The following is a 14617-nucleotide window of genomic DNA, read 5'->3' as shown; positions in this document are numbered from 1 at the left end:
AGCGGGTTAGCCCTGCTGCCTCATGGCGCCGAGGTCCCAAGTTCGATCCCGGCTCTGGGTCCCTGTCTGTGTGCAGTTTGCACATTCTCCCCGTGTTTGCGTGGGTTGATGAGTTATGTACTCTGGGATAACACAGGCTGCAACTGGATGCAGCTTTGACCAAAAGATACTCCAGACCTTGAAGTTAGTTCAATCTGATTTATTGAACTGTTAGCACAGTTCTCTAAGAGTTCGACTCTCTGCTAATCTAAGTGTGGTTACTCTATCTGACTGGACAAGACTAGCTCTTAGCCATGTGCTGGAGGTGTGATACTGTACATACACCTGACTCACTCTGTAGATGTTCATCAGTGGATAGAGAGAGAGTGTGAGTGCCTCATGCCTTTTATAGTGAGATACCACCCCTGAGTGTCCTGTCTGCTCATTGGTCATGTCCTGTTCTCTGTGTTCATTAGCTGCCTGTCTGTATATCATTATCTGCATGTTTGCATATCATGACAGGTTTCGCCCCCACAACCCAAAAGATGTGCAGGCTAGGTGGATTGGCCACTCTAAATTGCCCCTTAATTGGGAAAAAATGAATTGGGTACTCTAAATTTTTTTTGAAAAAAAACAATGATGGATCTTCATGCCTGGCGAAGTAAAAGCAGAGAGTGTGCTTATATCAAAGACAGCACCTCCAATTCAGAAGGTCCAAAACGTGGATCCTAGATATTAGCACAAGAGGTATAGTACAAGACAAATTACTATTTGTTTTCTATAAACCAAAAGGTAATGATGAACTTAACTAAAAGCTGAATAAAATATCAGTTCTAGAGCCGTGCACGGTATTCAGCTCCACACTATAGGGATGGTACTCAGGATTTGGAGAAGATTATTGCCTGCTATGAAGAAGTGGAAAGGAGGATTTAAAATATTGGGTCGTATTTCATCAAAGCAACGCAGCAACGATGGGTCGAAGGGCCTCTTTTTCTGCTGTGAAACTCTATGACTCTATTTGGTGAGATGATCGAAGCAGAGAGAAGCAGACTTTCCAGGAATTGAGGGGACAAGAATGAGAGGGCATAGATTAATAATAATAATCTTTCTTAGTGTCACAAGTAGACTTACATTAACACTGCAATGAAGTTACTGTGAAAATCCCACTCTCCGGCACCTGTTTGGATACACTGAGGGAGAATTCAGAATGTCCAATTCACCGAACAGCATGTCTTTCGGGACTTGTGGGAGGAAACCGGAGCAGCCAGAGGAAACCCATGCAGACACAGGGAGAACGTGCAGACTCCGCACAGACAGTGACCCAAGTCGGGAATCAAACCCGGGTCCCTGGCGCTGTGAAGCAACAGTGCTAACCACTGTGCTTCCGTGCCATCAAGATGCAAAATGCAAAAGATTTAGAAGAGGGGCTGGAGAAATATTTGCATATTAGAGGAACGGGACTGTGGAATTCACTTCCAGAGTTTGTGGTTGAGGCACAAACCATGTCAACATTGCAAATTAGGGGCAGCACGATGGTGCAGTGGTTAGCACTGCTGCCTCACGGTGCTGAGGACCCGGGTTCGATCCCGGCTCTAGGTCACTGTCCGTGTGGAGTTTGCACATTCTCCCCGTGTTTGTGTGGGTTTCACCCCCACAACCCAAAGATGTGCAGGGTAGGTGGATTGGCCCTTAATTGGAAAAAATTAATTGGGTACTCTAAATTTATTAAAAAACATTGTAGATTAGATTAGATAGGTAGATGAAAAAAGGAAATAAAGAAAATCGGAATAAAGGAGGTGGAAATAGGATAATTCAATGTGACTGGGACAATTTAAATTGCATAGAGAATGAATGCTGTTACGAACCAGCTGACCTGTCTCACATTGTACTATAACATATTTCAACGTTGGTACGATATCAATAAATATTACTTGATATTTCACAAGTCTGATGCCTTTAGGAAAAGGGTTCAGTTATGAAACACTGTAAATACATCAGTGTGAAATCACATTCTCAGCAAGCCACCTTTTGAAACAAACTAGCTAAAGTGACAACAAGATGCCAATGGTTACATTATCCCTCCTTGTCCTCTCTTCAGTCTTCCAACAAAACTGGCCACACCATCCTCCGCCAATGCCTTTGCTGTTCTCTCTCCCTTAGAGCAGCACCTCAAGACTCCCTCTAGAAGGGCAGCACGTTGGCGCAGTGGTAGCACTGCAGCCTCATGCGCCGAGGTCCCAGCTTCGATCCTGGCTCTGGGTCACGGTCCGTGTGGAGTTTGCACATTCTCCTTGTGTTTGCGTGGGTTTTGCCCCCACAACCCAAAGACATGCAGGGTAGGTGAATTGGCCACGCTAAATTGCCCCTTAATTGGAAAAATTAATTGGGTACTCGTAATTAATTTTTAAAAAAATCAAAAACATAAGACTCCCTCTAGAATCCATCCTGCAGTCCAACAGACGATTAACAGGCCATCCACAAATAGTGGTCCCTTTAAGATACTTGCATGGGAATCCTAAAGTTACACACAGTGCACAAACGGCCCACACACAGGGATCGGAAATGAGAACAAACATTGCAGAGTCCAACCTACTTCTGTTTACATAATGCAAATCAATAGAAGTAGCAGCACACATCAATGAGGCCATAAAACACGCACTAGAATTCATTAGAAGTACAGAAGGGGAAAAGGGTTTTAATGTTGAAATTCTTTATTGCTTTCATCACATCCAGAGCCAATTACTCAAATGTTCTTTAACTAATTTCCCTCCATAAACTTGAATTCATCCAAAACTCTGCAATCCAAATCCTCTTTTGCGCCAAGTCACAAGAGTCCATTACACCCACATACCATTGGCAGCTGCACTTCCAGTCACCTAGGTTCTACTTTATTTATAGTCTCCCGCACCCCTTCCTCACACCTCCTGTTTCTCCAGCCCCTTAATCTTCTTTAAGGCTCTCCATAAAATCCACTTCTCTGAACAGGTTTCTGGTCATCCTAAACTCCGCTTCAGCTCAATCTCTGTTCTTGTCACACGTCTTTGTATATGCAGAATACATTTCTGAAATCTGCTTTGGTCTTGCAATCCTCTGAGACCTTTGTGCTCCTTCAATTCTGGTCTCCTGCACATCCATTGCTCCATCATCAGAAGTGATGCCTCCAGTTGCTTAGGTCCTAGGCTTTGGCATTTCCTCTGGAAACCTCTTTCCCTCTATGCTTTCAGGCATTCCTTAAAATCTACCTCTTTGCTCACCTGCCCTCACATCTCCCTATGTGGCTCATTGTTAATTTTTGTGTATTGACGCTCCTCTAAAGCAGCTTGCAATGTTTTACAGTGTAAAAGGGGCTATATAAATGCAAGTTGTTGTATATGAGACAAAATAGGAGAAGCCGTGATAAAAAATCACCCCTTAAAGTAGCCTTCAGGTGATGTTAACTTAGAGGGCAGGTGATAAATGGATGAGGCCACACAGATGTAATTCAGTCTCCATTTTAAAATCACGTACTTTATTCTTCATTTTATATTTCAAATTGAAATTTATTTTATTGCTACATGTTTGATGGCCATTAGAATTGAAGCACGACAAGTCGCCATCAGCAGTTTCCATTACACATGTGGACATAGGAATTTATAATTGATAAGCTGACAGAAAATGTGCACAGGCTTTATACTTAGCAATATATAAAAGGTTTGAGTCCGTCACATTTTAAAGAGCTTTTTAAAAAAAGCCAGTCATCGACGTTCCATTCTTCTGACCTGGAGCTGGAAACTTAGATTACCTAACAATCTGCAGAATTCACTGGGCAATAACAATTCACCTCTCACTGACCTCAAGATGTCGAATACAGACAATAAATAGACCTCATTGCTATAAGGGCACAAGCCAGCTCGACACAGCAGAAATAAAGTCTTTCATTTATCTAGCGCCTTTCAGAGTGCCCCTAGGACATCCAAAAGCAGTTCATAGACAAGTAATTACTTTTTGAAGTAGAACCACGGTTGTAATGGAGGCCAACACAGAAGCCAATTTGCACAGAGCAAAGTTTCACGATCAGTAGCGAGGTGAATGACATTGGTTGTTTGAGGAGAAAATGTTGCCTAGGACACCAGGAGGACTCACCCATTCTCTGAGGATCACCTCAAGTGTCATTTTCAAACCCAAGGTTGCAACCCAGGCGGGTGTCGGGAGCGTCGCGGGGCCATGTGTCGCGGCGTTCCTGTTTGCGGGAAGAAGTGCCCAACGCGTGACCCGCTTTTAAAAATGCCGGCCGTGAACGAGTTGCAGAATGCCGCCGTTCCGCGCATGCGCAGGCCTGGAGCTCAGCGAGAAAGAACGCCTCCTCCTGATGTTAGCGCGCTGACACAGGAGCAGCTTTTTAAAAAAAGATCATTGAGTCTTCCTGCCTGGAGTGGCGGCAGAGAGCAGGTACGCGCGCGCCCTGTACACTGACGTCACATGTTCTGGGTACGACAGATGTTCCTCCATTTTGCAGCTGCCAGCAGTGCCTCTGGTGAACAACCCATGAAGAAGCTGAAAACAGGAACAAAGCAGCATAAAGATGATTACTTGAAATGTGGGTTTATTAATTGTTCCATTGCTAATCAGGGTTCAGGGTTCAAAGTTCACGTGTGTTATATGCATGGAAGCATTGGCAAATGAAAGTTTAAAGCCTTCAAAACTCCAAAGACATTTGAAAACTAAGCATGGTGGGTTCGAGGACAAACCTTTATTTTGTTCAACAGATGCAGTGAGATCTTAAATCATCAGCTGAAGTCAATATTAGAATATCGGGCAGGATGGTGGTGCAGTGGGTTAGCCCTGCTGCCTCATGGCGCCGAGGTCCCAGGTTCGATCCTGGCTCTGGGTCACTGTCCATGTGCAGTTTGCACATTCTCCCCATGATTGCGTGGGTTTCGCCCCACAACCCAAAAATGTACAGGGTAGGTGGATTGGCCACGCTAAATTGCCCCTTAATTGGAAAAAATTTATTTTTTCAAAAAAATGTATCATTGAATAACAAAGCAAACGAGATAGTGAGGACCAAGCAGGCTCACACGTCACATTAAAAGATAAATGAAAATGGTGGGTTGCGAAGTTTGGGCAGCGTAGGTCACAAAGGTTGGCTGGTGTGGGTCCCAAAGGATGGCTGGTTGGTTGGTAAAAATTGGTCCCTTCTGAGCAAAAACGTTTGGGAAACACTGACTTATGACAACTGAGTAGGTATCCAATGTTTTCCTTCTCACCCAAAAGACAAGGGCCGGCTCGGGGGCGGAGAATGGGCGCCAAACCCGAGATTGGGTCCGACGCTGCTCCTGCTATTCTCCAGTCCCTGGAGAATCACCACCAATCGGGTGTGTGCGGTCGACGTGGCGCCAGTCGGGACAATTGAAAGAGGCCCCCGTGGCGATTCTCCAAGTGCAGCTGGCTGAGTTCCCGCCGGCGTGGTTCTCGCATGGTTCCACCCGATGGGCACTTGGCGTGGCGGCTGCGGATTCAGTTTACGACCGCCCTGGTGGGGGGCGGGGGGAATCATTCATCGGGGCGGGGTGGGAGCCTCCAGGACGGCCAGGCTATCAATCGGGGCCACCGATTTGCGAGCGCTCACGATCTGTGGGGGGCCTATCTTCTTGATGCCGTTCCGCGGTGTGGGTCGGCCATGTCATGCGGAACGGCCGACACAGGCCGCCGCAGTGCGCATGCGCGGACCCCTGACAAGAAGTGCAGGGCCCTGCTAGCCCCCTCCAGGTGGGAGAATCACTCTGGACTTTCTCCAGGTAAGTCCAGAGTGATTTGCGCATGTTTTTTCAGGGGCGTAGGGACATAGTCCCATTATTGGAGAATCCCGCCCAAGACCTCCAGTTATAAAGCACTCTCTCAGTATCAGCCTGGATTACTTGTTAATGCCTTGAAGTAAATAAAGAAAAGCTTGCACTTTTATAGTGCCTTTCTCAACCTCAGGACAATGAAATATGGGTGCCCTTTAGGGCGGCACGGTAGCATGGTTGCTTCACAGCTCGAGGGTCCCGGTTCGAATCCCAGTTTGGGCCACTGTCTGTGCAGAGTCTGCACATTCTCCCCATGTCTGCGTTGGTTTCCTTCGGGAGCTCTGGTTTCCTCCCACAGTCCAAAGATGTGCTGGTCATGTGGATTGGCTATGCTAAATTGCCCTTAGTGTTCAAAAAGGTTGGGTGGGGTTACTGGATTACAGGGATAGGGTGGAGGTGTGGACTTGGGTAGGCTGCTCTTTCCAAGGACTGGTGCAGACTCGATGGGCTGAATTGCCTCCTTCTGCACTGTAGATTCCATGGTTCTATGAACTAAAGTTCTTTTGAAACACAGAAACATAGCAGCCAACTGATGCACAGCAAGCTTCCATAAACAATAATGAGACAAATAAACAAGTTATCTTATATATTGGGTGAAGACACTGGGGATAACTCCTGCTGCTCCTCAAAATATCATGATTTAAAAAAAAAAAAGTTTTGATTTTGATGGAAAGATTAAAATTCTCACTGGGTACAGAGAAGCCTTCCTGCCCCCAAGATAAACTCTGTCCTGTCTAAAATAAAGATTTGCCGACTGAGATTGTGAGTTAAAGCACAAAGAATTGAAAGAGAAGGTTGAACGAATGTGCCAAAGCAGAATTTCAAAAGCAAGGAACAAACGGGTTGTTGATCAAAGAACCTAGGTCACCACTGTTTGAGAAATAACATTAGGATATTTAAAATTCCTGAAGAGATGGAAGAGATACAGAACTTGTGTTCTTTTATTCACAACTAATGCTTCTCGGAAGAGTTTTAGGTAAACGTTGATGGCGGGCGTTTTTCGTTTAGAAAGGAATTGTGTAATTCTATATTCTCTTAAACACAGGGGGGTGCCTAACAAACCCCTGTCCAAATGTCTCACTTCGCCAATGTAGAATATCTGCTGACATTCCGAACAAAATTTCATGAATTTTTGCCAAAGCATTACACGAGAATTGAGAGACCAAAAGACATTTCCAAAACATTTAAGGTTTGAATTCTTTCCTAAATCACTTTTGAAATGGGATCCATCTTATATAACCTACAAGGCAGAGGCGGGATATTTTTTAGCTGCACTTTGTTCTGTCGTTTATTCTACTACAGATTTAGTCTGGCTGAGCCCAAGTGTCTTGACCCAATATTTATCCCTCAACTCGCATCATTAAAAGTAGATTATCTGGTCATATCCTCCTCATTCTCTTTTTAAAAAAATATTTTATTAAGGTATTTGAACGTTTTTATAATAATAACAATGACATAAACATGGTATAATAAACATTTCCACCCCCCATCCCAATCTTCACACACCCCAACCAGAAAACAACAATCCGTCCCCCTTTCCCACCCCCTCTTTGGAATACTGCATCTGCTGACATTTTAATTTTCCCCGAGAAAGTCGACAAACGGCTGCTACCTCCGGGTGAACCCTAACATTGACGCTCTTAAAGCGAACTTTATCTTCTCGAGACTGAGAAACCCAGCCATGTCAGTAACCCAGGTCTCTACACTCGGGGGGGGGGGGGGGGGGGGGGGGGCTTCGAGTCCCTCCACATTAACAAGATCCGTCTCCGGGCTACGGAGGCAATTCTCCTCATTCTCTGACCGACTTAATACCTTAACACCATCATACCGGTACCAAGGAAGAACCAGGCAGCGTGCCTCAATGACTACCGTCCAGTGGCCCTGACTTCAGTCGTAATGAAGTGCTTCGAGAGGTTGATCATGAAGCGCATCATCTCCATACTCCCAGAACACCCTGATCCACTGCAATTCGCATACCACTGCAACCGGTCCACAGCAGATGCCATTTCCCTGGCCCTACACTCATCCCTAGAGCATCTCGAAAACAAGGACTCCTACATCTGACTCCTATTTATTGACTACAGCTCCGCCTTCAACACCATAATCCCAGCCAAGCTCATATCAAAGCTCCAAAACCTAGGACTTGGCTCCCAACTGGATTCTCGATTTTCTGACCAACAGACCACAATCAGTAAGAATGAACAACACAATAGTCCTCAACAGCAGGGCCCCACAAGGCTGCGTACTTAGCCCCCTACTCTACTCCCTGTACACACACGACTGTGTGGCAAAACTTGGTCCCAACTCCATCTACAAGTTTGCTGACGATACGACCATAGTGGGCCGGATCTCGAATAACGACGAGTCAGAATACAGGCGGGAGATAGAGAATCTAGTGGAGTGGTGCAGCGACAACAATCTCTCCCTCAATGCCAGCAAAACTAAAGAGCTGGTCATTGACTTCAGGAAGCAAAGTACTGTACACACCCCTGCCAGCATCAACGGGGCCGAGGTGGAGATGGTTAGCAGTTTCGAATTCCTAGGGGTGCACATCTCCAAAACTCTGACCTGGTCCACCTACGTCGACGGTACCACCAAGAAAGCACAACAGCGCCTATACTTCCTCAGGAAACTAAGGAAAGTCGGCATGTCCACATTAACTCTTACCAACTTTTATAGATGCACCATAGAAAGCATCCTATCGGGCTGCATCACAGCCTGGTATGGCAACTGCTCGGCCCAGGACCGCAAGAAACTTCAGAGTCGTGAACACCGCCCAGTCCATCACACGAACCTGCCTCCCATCCATTGACTCCATCTACACCTCCCGCTGCCTGGGGAAAGTGGGCAGCATAATCAAAGACCCCTCCCACCCGGCTTACTCACTCTTCCAACTTCTTCCATCAGGCAGAAGATACAGAAGTCTGAGAACACGCACAAACAGACTCAAAAACAGCTTTTTCCCCACTGTCACCAGACTCCTAAATGACCCTCTTATGGACTGACCTCATTCACACTACACCCTGTATGCTTCATCCGATGCCAGTGCTTATGTAGTTACATTGTATATGTTGTGTTGCCCTATTATGTATTTTCTTTTATTCCCTTTTCTACCCATGTACTTAATGATTTGTTGAGCTGTTCGCAGAAAAATACTTTTCACTGGACCTCGGTACACGTGACAATAAACAAATCAAATCCAATTTAGCTGCCAGCTTGATCACAGCGATCAGTCTTTCCTGTGAGACAGAAGATTGTGGGTCCAAGTTCCCCAGAGACACTGCGGTGCAATATGAGGGAGTGCTGCACTGTCAGAGGTGACATCGTTCAGATGAGATGTTAAATCGACACTCTCTGCTGGTTGTGAGGTCAACAAAGCAGTGCAATTGGATTCTTGACAGCCACCTGAGAAAGCAGGGAGGACTTTGATTTAACGCTTTAGCTGAAAGGTGCCATGTCTGACAGTGCAGCATTCCCTCAGTACTACACCGGGGTGTCAGCTGGGAATTATGTGTTCTGGTCTCTGGAGCAGGCCTGAAGCCACAACCTGTAATTTTGTTAGTAGAGAAATTCTCCTGTTTTTCATTAAACATTTAAATTTTTTTATAGCCACTGGGATTATATATTGTTTAAAAAAAAATCAATGGACCTCAATTTATTCTTTCAGGGTACTCATTATGATCAGGTGTTAAAAAATTTAAAATTTTTAAATTTTTTTTATTTTTTATAAAGAGTACCCAATTCATTTTTTCCAATTAAGGGGCAATTTAGCGTGGCCAATCCACCTACCCTGCACATCTTTGGGTTGTGGGGGTGAAACCCATGGAAACACGGGGAGAATGTGCAAACTCCACACGGACAGTGACCCAGAGCCGGGATCGAACCTGGGACCTCAGTGCCGTGAGGCAGCAATGCTAACCACTGCGCCACCATGCTGCCCCATGATCAGGTTTTACATCACCTTTAAGATCTTAAACTTGCAGCCAATAATATGTGAGCTAAGCTTTAGTGCTAATGAGTAGCAATGAGCTTTATTCATGGCTCCCCAGCTAGTTTGTGTCTGGCTGCTGGATCAGACTGCCACATGATGTAATTGGGCTGGCAGATGGCACAGTTTAAGATGTACAAGTACATGTCTTAGCTAGAGACTTGGCTTTTGGCCACCAGAAATAAATTTACTCGAAGCTCTATTAACGTCAACAAAAACGTAGGAACTCTTAGTAAAACTGTCCAGAATACTGAAATGTATTTCAATACTCATTGAAAAGCAGCGGAGTTATGCACGTCATATTTCTAATGTAGTTTATAAAAATGATACTGGGGCAAAGTTATTTACGAAGACAAGCTGATGGGTGTGTGTGTGTTTGGGGAGTGGGGGGGGGGGTGGGAAAGTATTAAGGATTCTGGTACTAAGCCAGGTAGATGGGATTAAGGTTCTGACCAGCCATGATCTATATGAAACAGGACCCAAGTAGAGGGACTGTATGGTCCGCCACTGCTCCAATATTCCTAAATAAAACTTAGACTTGAGGAACGGTTCTACGTTCATGCATTAAGCTGCATGACAGTATAATTATTTACTGTCAGAACTATATATAGCTTTGCAGAAGCACTGTGAAGCAGACTGCCAAAAAAAAGCTTTCCCCGATTGACAGTGCTAACTTTGATGACTATCTGAAGTGTGCAGAAAGAACAGAGCAGAAAGAGGAATATCCCACTTGCTGCACAAGAGGTTTCAGAAAACATGGGTCATGGAAGATGGTGAGGGTAAAATGAAAGAAGGATTGTGCTGACCTAGAACATCCAAATGTGGGAGGTCTTGTGACTCAGTGGGGTGCATCCCTGCCTCGGAGCTGGAAGTCCCCATTCCAGGACTTGTTGGCCACAGAAGGGCCATTCATGATACAGCCAAGGCAGGTCGATGATCAATCTGCTAATCCTTCCAATAATGCCCATGGCAGGTGGTAAGAGAAATCAGCCGTGATTGATAATGCATGCCCTCCTGAGAAAATGCATCCTAACACTAGATGAACATAACAGACATCTGAGATACCGAAGTAGAAAATACAAGTTGGATCAAGATTTGCTTACATACATACAAATGAGAGCAAAAGTACGCTATTTGGCCCCTCGAGCCTACTCCGCCATTCAATAACTTCATCGATAATATGTTTATTTTACAAATTCCACATTCCCATCTACCCCCGATAACCTTTTGACTCCCTGGCCTAACAAGAATCCATCTACCTCTGCCTTAAAAGTATTCATGATGTGGAGATGCTGGCGTTGGACTGGGGTGACCACAGTAAGAAGTCTTACAACACCAGGTTAGAGTCCAACAGGTTTGTTTAAATCACTAGTTTTCGGAGCACTGCACCGTCTTCAGGTGAATTAATAATTCATTCACCCGAGGAAGGAGCAGTGCTCCGAAAGCTAGTGATTTGAAACAAACCTGTTGGACTTTAACCTGGTGTTGTAAGACTTCTGAAAAGTATTGTCATCCCCCCTCTACCACCTTCTGAGGCAAAGAATTCCAAAGTTGCACAACTCTAAGAGAAAAAGATTCTCCTCATCTCTGTTCTATCAGGGTGACCCCTAATTATAAAACAGTACCCCTAGTTCTGGACTCACCCACAAGAGGAAACATCCTTCCCACATCCACCTTCAGGATCTTATATACTTCAATCAAGCCACCCTTCACTGATCTGCACTCCAGTGGAAACAGGCCCAGTTTGTCTAACCTTTCCTCATAAGCCAAGCCTCTCGTTCCAGGTAACAATCTGGTAAACCTCCTCTAAGCTGCCTGCAATATATTTAGATCCTTCCTTAAATAAGGACACCAAAACTGCACACAAGTATTCAATATGTAGTCGCACCTATGCCCTATACAACTGAAACATAACACTCTTACTTTTACATTCAATTCCTCTTGTAATAAAGGATAGTATTCTATTAGCCTGCTTGATTACATGCTGCATCTGATTACTAACATTTCTTGACTCATGCACTACAACACCTAGGTCCCGTTGCACTTTGGAATTCTGCAGCCGTTCTCCATTTATGTAATACTCTGCTTTTCTAAATTCTTCCTGCCAAAGTGAACACTTCACATTTACCCACAATGTACTCTTATTTGCCAGATTTCTGCCCACTCACTCAACCTATCTGCAGCCTCCTTATGTCCTCTTCACAACATGCTTTCCTACCTGCCTTTGTGCCACCTGAAAATTTAGCCACCATGCCTTCACTCCCTCATCTAAGTCATTGATATAAATTTTATAAAGTGGAGGTCTTACTGGACTCTTACTCTTCACATTCTGCCAATCAGTAAAGGATCCATTTACAGCTACTCGGTTTTCTTCCAGTCAGCCAATCTTCTATCCAGGCTAATATGTTATCACCATGAGTTTTTATTTTCCACAATGACGTTTGATGTGTCACCTTATCAAGTGTCTTCTAGAGATCCAAGTATAGCACATCTACAGGTTTCCCTTTATCTACATTATTCTATCAGAGGACTCCAATAAATTGGACGAACAAAGTTTCCTTTCACAAAACTATACTGACTCTTCCCGATTGCCTTGGGCACTTTCCCCAAGTGCCTCCTTATTGATCGATTCAAACACCTTCCCCATGACAGATGTCAAGCTAACTGGATTTTGAGTTCCTGGCTCCCTCCCTTTTTGAATAGAGGGGTCACATTTGCTACTTTCCAGTCTGATGGAGCCTTTCCTGCTCTGCCATTCATTATGATCATCCAACACCATCGCACAATCCTACTTTCCCTCCATATCCTTTGATTCCCCAAGTGTATATCTAACTGCTTCTTGAAACATGCAACGTTTTGGCCTCAACTACTTCCTGTAGTAAGGAATTCCACAGGCTCACCACTCTCTGGTTGAAGAAATTTCTCCTCATCTCTGCCCTAAATGATCTACACGTACCCTCAGACTGTGACTCCTGGTTCTGGACTAAACCACCATCTACCATGTCTTGTCCTGAGAATTTTATAGGTTTCTATGAGATCCTCCCTCATTCTTCTGAACTCCAGCGAATACAAACCTAACCGATTCAATTTCTTCTCATATGTCTGTCCCTCCATCCCAGGGGAATCAGTCTGGTAAACCTCCGCTGCGCACCCTCTAGAGCAGGAACATCCTTCCTCAGATTAGGAGACAAAAACTGCATATAATATTCCAGGTATGGCCTCACCAAGGCCAATTCATATCGCTTCAGCCAGCCTCGCAGGAATGTCCGGGCAATTCAACCCACAGTCACAGAGTCCGACGTGGACCTCCCACACAGCAGTGACACCGAGGATCTGAAGGCGCCTTTTCGAGTCAGTGTCATGACAATTGTATAATTGCAGCAAGACATCCCTGCTCCTGTACTCTAATCCTTTCGCTCTGAAGGCCAACATATTATTTACTTTCTTTACCACCTGCCATACCTGTATGCTTACCTTCAGTGGCTGGTGTACAAGGACACCCAGGTCTCATTGCACATTCCCCTCTCCTAATTTATGGCCATTCAGATAATAGTCAGCCTTCTAGTTTTTGCTCCCAAATTGAATAACCTTGCATTTCTCCAAATTGTCCAAATCATACTGAAATCGAGAGGTGAGGTGGGAAGGCAATGATATTCATATAATAATAATTTTTATTATTGTCACAAGTAGGCTTACATTAACACTGCAAAGAAGTATTGAAAATCTCCTCGTTGCCACACTCCGGCACCTGTTCGGTACACGGAAGGAGAATTCAGAATGTCCAATTCGCGTAACATGCACATCTTTTGGGACTTGTGGGAAGAAACCGGAGAACCCGGAGGAAACCAACGCAGACATAGGGAGAACATGCAGACTCCGCACAGACAGTGGTGCAAGCCGGGAATCAAAACTGGGGCCCTGATGCTCCACACTGCTAACCACTGTGCTACCATGCGTTAGCGTCTTGAGTGTCCACGGTGTGATGATATGCCTGGGCACAGTTCTGTATATAGTTAGCAATGCGACCTCCAACCAGCTGGTGGTAATAGAGATCTATCACGTGACTCGAGACACCCACCAGTTGGTAGTAAGACGAACAAGAGGTTAGTCGCACTGTAGCTCCAGTAGAATTCACTAAATTCATTTAGTAGCCATCATCTGTATTATAGTTTGTTAGTTATCTTTCCACTGGTTTGTTAATAAATCATCTTTCTAGTTAAACAACTAGATGTTCTGTACCCCAGTATCGCAGGACAAGGTGGTGTCAGAAAAAGGGGTCGGTGAGGGCAGGGTGTCGAAGATTTACAAAGAATTAATGGACTGGAAAGGCGCCCCGATAGGAGACGTTAAGCGGAAGTGGGCTTTTTAAGGGGGTGGAGGATAGGTGTGGGCGGTGCACGGGGGTGGGGCCCCGGGAACCATGCCCACATGTTGTGGGCCTGTCTGAAGCTGAAGGGATTTTGGCAGGGGTTTGCTGAGATCATGTCTGAGGGTGAAGGTGGTCCAGAGTCCATAATTTAGTGTCGAGGACCTGGGAGTCTAGGTGGTGAGAAAGGCCAAATGTTTTGGCCTTTGCCTCTCTGGTAGCTCGGAGACGGATTCTGTTGGGATGGAGGGATTCAGAGTCTCCTAAACCGGGGGTATGGGTGAGCGACCTCATGGAATTCCTTAGGCTGGAAAAAATCTTGAGAGGGTTTGTGGAGGGGATTGCTCGGAGATGGAAACCAGGGTAGTTAAGTCAGCAGGGAGACGGGAAAGGGACTTTGGGGTTTAAAAAAATGAGGCAGAGTGAGTGGGGGTATGGCAGGGAGGACAGGGCGTG

The sequence above is a fragment of the Scyliorhinus torazame genome, chromosome 19, assembly GCF_047496885.1.
Source record: "Scyliorhinus torazame isolate Kashiwa2021f chromosome 19, sScyTor2.1, whole genome shotgun sequence".
Lineage (NCBI taxonomy): Eukaryota > Metazoa > Chordata > Chondrichthyes > Carcharhiniformes > Scyliorhinidae > Scyliorhinus > Scyliorhinus torazame.
Note: the sequence above shows the minus strand (reverse complement) of the source record.